Source organism: Cyprinodon variegatus, unplaced genomic scaffold, assembly GCF_000732505.1.
Source record: "Cyprinodon variegatus isolate N-32 unplaced genomic scaffold, C_variegatus-1.0 Scaffold161, whole genome shotgun sequence".
Lineage (NCBI taxonomy): Eukaryota > Metazoa > Chordata > Actinopteri > Cyprinodontiformes > Cyprinodontidae > Cyprinodon > Cyprinodon variegatus.
The window spans coordinates 1,264,772-1,270,181 of record NW_015150614.1 but is presented as its reverse complement, the minus strand read 5'-3'; positions in this window follow the sequence as shown (position 1 = coordinate 1,270,181).

The following is a 5,410-nucleotide window of genomic DNA, read 5'->3' as shown; positions in this document are numbered from 1 at the left end:
ATGTTTGGTTCTGGGTCTGGGTGGACAGATTAGGCTTGAACTAGAAGACTTGAATGGTCTTGGAGGTTGATACACTGACAACAAATCTGTTTTGCATTGAGGTGTCATAGTTATGGTTCTGTTTAGTTTGGTTTTGGACTTATGAGGACTTTTTTTGTTCACCCTGTCACTATTTGGCCACCAGCAGTTATCCTACCAGCTCAGTCTGCCTCCATCCATCACCCAACTCTAGATTATCTCCACCTATTCCCACTAATTAGTTACTCAGCTCACCTGTTCACCAGCCTACTTATAACTGCCATCTCTGCCAGAGTGCTTCACTAGGTCATGTGTGCGCTAACAGCTGGACTGTCCTGCTAAGGTTGCCTGTGTCTACATGCTGCTGTTCAGCCTGTTCCTCTGTGAGTCTCAGATGCTTGCTTCTTGTTCTAGTGGTTCTCTGGCCCACATAGCCTCTTGGTTCTGTCATCACCTACATCTTCTGGTTCTCTGCTCATCCCTGCAAATCAGCACTTTCAACCAGGATTCTTCTGTCAAGACTGTGACTGTTTGCCTGCTTCATCTACCATTATTCACCCCTTCAATAAACCCTCTAAATGTAACTCTGTGTCTGGCTGAATATCGGGTTCACCTGCAATAAAGTGTGACATGAGGTGCTGATTCATTCAGTGATTTATAGACAAACAGAAGGATTTTAAAGTCTGTTCTTTGAGCTACAGGGTGGAAGGACTTCAAAATCGGACTGATGTGCTCTACTTTGTTGGTTCTAGTGAGAACACTGGCAGCAGCATTTTGGATGAGCTGCAGCTGTCTGAAGGACTTTTTAGCCAAATCTATGAAGACAATGTTACAACATTCAATTCTACTAAATGTAAGTGCATCATTGAGTTTTTCTATATCGTGCTTGGACATTAGCAATTTAATCCTGGAGATGTTCTTCAGGTAATAAAAAATGTAGTAACTGTCTTTATGGGCCTCTGAAGGTTCAGGTCTGGGTCCATCATGACACCAAGGTATAATCAGTGTTTTTTTTGCTGTAGCTGAAGCTGTGAGCTAGGTCTGGATCTCTCTACTTTTGGTCTGAAGATTATTACCTCAGTTTGGTTTTTATTCAGTTATGGAAAATGATGGTACATCAAAATATTGATCTGTTCTAAGCATCTAAACAACACTCTAAATTGGGCCTACTCACCTGGTGACATTTTGATGTAAAGCTGTGTTATCTGAGCTAATGGGAGCATTTAGGAGGGGCCCCAGATTGGAGCCTTGAAGAACCTGGATGTGATGTTTCTGGTCAAAGTTCCCTACTGACACATAAAAGTTCTTGTCCTTCAGGTAGGTTTTAAACCAGTCCAGCTCTGTTCCAGAGAGGCCAACCCAGGTTTCCAGACACTCAGATAAAATTGAGTGATCAACAGTATCAAACGCTGCACTAAGGTCCAAAAGTACCAGCACTGTGATTCCTCCAGAGTCTGAGTTTATACAGACATCATTGAACACCTTAATCAGGATATTATCTGTACTGTGGTTGCCACAGAAACCTGACTGGAAGACATCAAAGCAGGTGGTCATGTTGAGAAGGCATTTTACTGTTGAAACCCAACTTTTTCAATCCTTACTGATGAAGAGGAGGTTTGAGATGGTTCTGTAGTTCTATAGGAACAATTTGTCCAAGCTTCTCTTTTTGAACAATAGCCTGTTGTATTTAAGGCTCGTGGGAAAACACCCAACATAAGGGATGTGTTTATGATTTGAAACAAATCAGACTTTTAAACAGACGAAACCTTCTTAATTAAACCTGTAGGTAAAACATCAAGACAGCAGAAATAGGAGCTTAGCTGCTGTACACTTTCTTCTAAACTTTTGCTGTTTATTGGGCAGAATTGGGACATTTTAACAGGGTTGTCTTTAAGAGAGTTTATTCAAACCGGAGACAGCATTGGTAATGGAGTTGATGTGATGTGCAGACTGCTTTTCTAATGTATTGTATTTTCTCAGTAAACAACTTCTCAAAGTCATTGCTGAGCTTTTTAGACCTAAGTTCATCTGCCATGGAGAAAAGAGGATTTGTTATCCTGTCGACCGAGGCAAATCAGGTGCGAGTATTAATGTTTTTTTCTTAAAATCTCAGAGAAGAAACACTCTCTTGCATTTTTTAGTTGTGAATTATATTATTGAAGCCTCCCTTTATAGCGTACATAGTGAACTTTGAGTCCATTATTCCATCATTTTCGTTTAGCTTTTCAGCACTCCCTCCTTTCTTTTCTTACTGCTGGAGCGTTTCTCTATTTAGATTTCCCCTTCCGAAAGATGACTTTTAGTTAAAATAAAGCACTGAAATCACTGATGTCTGTAATTGTACTGTCCATGATGATACACTTTCTTATAACATTTCTTTTGGTAATTAGATCAGTGGGAAAATGGTTTCAAAGTAAAAAGAAAAATGTTCTGATAGGGCAACATCAGTTACAGAAACATTAGAAATATTTAGACCTTTGTTGATGACCAGGTCCAAAACATGTCCTCGATTGGAAATTGGCTATTTAACATGTTGAGTCAAAGCAAACATTTTTACGTGTATCACACAGTTCTTTTGCACCTTTGTCAACATGAACATTAAAGTCTCTCACAATAATTAAGTAGTCATGTTCAACACACATCTCAGATAAAAGTTAATTGAGATCATTAAAAAGTTTGTTCAGGACTTTGGAGGCCTGTAAACATTCCCAAACATGGCTCGAAAAGGGCCTTGTACTTGGGAAAGCCAGATATTCAAAAGATTCAAAGTCACCCAGGATCACTTTACTACAACTTAGTGAATCAATAAAAAAAAGTAAAAAGCCCTTCCCCTATTTTTAAACAGTCTGTTCTGATGGAGAAAATAGTAGTTTGGAGGTGAGGTCTCTAATCAAATCGGCGTCTCATTATTTTCATCTCTCTCCATTCGAAACATAAAATATATGGTAAATGGCCTGTACTTCTAATGCTCTTTTTCAAGTCAGGAGACTTGACCAAAGCGCTTTACATTACATTCAGTCATTCACAAACACACTGATGGTGGCATGCACATACATTATAGCCAATGCTGCCCTGGGGCTCACTGACATAAGCACCCATACACAGGTGCCACCAGGCCCTCTGACCAATGTGGGTGAAGTGTCCTGCCAAAGGACACAACGACACTGAAAGTTGGAGCTGGGGATCGAAAATCAAGATTTTTCTGAGTAATTGAGTCTCTGATTAAAAATGACTTTCCTGACAGAGATCTTATGTTGGTTAAAGCCAGATTAAATACCTTAGTTGATATTGTCTCTCTAGCTGGTCTTAAACACCCATCTCTTCATAGACCCTCTCCCACCCCAGCACCTGTAGAGAAGTACTGTATGTACTTCACCGCCCTTCCTACCGCGCTACCTCTTTCTGCAATTTCCCCTTTAGCCTGCTTTACATCTCTGCACTGTCACCCTTCCTACCGTTAAGAGCCTCACTACTGGTTCTTTTTCTTAGTAGCCTATTGTTAGCTTTGATATTAACTGCAGCATAACATCCTCATTTGTTAGTAACTTTGAAATTAAATATCTGCCAAAAGAACAAACATAAACAGTGAATCAATATACACAAGCAAGTATACAACTGAACAGTTAAAAGAAGCAATCTAGTTAAATTTAAAACCTAAATCAAATTTTTAAAACTGCTTATAAACAGGTCTATAATGGCAGCATGGCTGAACAGCAAAGTTGCAGAGCCCAGTGGCCCAACTTCTTCCAGATATAAACCTTTGCTTTTATATATAAAATTAGCTGTTTTCTCTCTTCCAAAAACACAATTTTTACCCATATCCTTAAGTTAACAAGTTACGTCTCCTTATAGTTGGAGAAAAGCAACGTGAAAGCAGTCTTCTTTTTTCTTTATTAACTAGGGATGTCCGGATACAACTTTTTTCATTTCCAATAAGATGTTGCAGCTCTGAGTATGATCTAAACCCATATTGACCGGGTATGATATGAGCATTAATCATACATAGTTTTATTAATTATTTTATAGGGTGGAATGATAAAAAAAAGGTTTGATCAAGTGACATTTCTCAAACACAGAACAGTACTTAGCATCAGATATGAGAACAATTGACCCATTTCTTATTAACCAAAAAGTCACATAGACTTTACACAAAAGCAAATAAAAGCAAAGTATTACAATGAGCTTTCTAATATCAGAGATTTTAGAGGCAGGCCTAAACATTCCACATTTATTTTTTAGCTGATATTGGGCCGCTTTCCGATATCATTATCGGATAGTGACACCCCTATCCTCAAAAAACCCACAGAAACTACAACTTACAAGTGTTTGTAAAAATCTGTGTTCCAGTTGCAAAGTGGCTCAGGTTATCCTGAGCTATCTCTATAATTATGCTGCTATAGGCTTAGACGTCTGGAGGACATAGGGACCCCTTTTTCATCATTCTGTGTCATTCTATCTCTATTCTCCAACTCTGCAGAATCTGTTAGGTCAGTCTCTAACGTTATGCTCTCTCTGCTTTTTCTGATAGTAGCTTCATCTGGTCTGTTCCTGTTTGGCTGTGACCCCATCCTGGAGAGAAATATCACCTGTGCTTCTGCCATCAACACCTTAGTTTATAGATGTTCAAGATCGGCCTGTTTTTCCAGTGTTGTCCTGTTTCTCTGACTATGACTAAATGGTTGTGCTCTCTTTAACCTCTGACATGGGAGCTGGCATGGAGCTCGTCTGCCTGGCTGTGTGTTTCCTGGACAGGGCCGCCTGTGGTTTATTGTTGCCTTTGTATCTCTGCTTCTTTTTGTATGTCTGCTTATGTCTCTTTAGCAGATGGCCGCTCACACTGAGCCTGGTTCTGCTGGAGGTTTCTCCCTGTTAATAGGGTGTTTTTCCTCTCCACCTTCGCCACAAGCATGCTTAGTGTGAGGGATTGCCTTCATGTCAACTAGTTGACGAAATCAGCTGGTTTTCCTTAGATAGAAAACTTTGAATCAATTTTACGGCATGATCTGGTTGAATTGTAAAGTCCCTTGAGAGGCACTAGAGAAATAAACTGAATTGAATTGTTCATAATACTTTTTTTATTTTGTTCTGAATTTTTTAAATCAGAAAAGAGCAGAACAATTAAATGCTCAGTCCTTAACAAAATAAACAAAGGAAAATAAGTATTAGAATAATCTCTCTCTAATAGGTTACTTAATGCATCGTAACTATAATTTACTAAAATCCATAAGTAAAAACTTAGTAGAGCAGCAGCGGTAGAAGCATATCTATGTGTTTCAGATCTATGCGGCGGGAACGCCCCTCTCCAGCTTGCAGCTGACAACAAGCACGTGACCAGGCGTGTTTACACCTGCTTCTCTCACTACTCACCGTGACTGCGCCGCTGCCTGTCAGA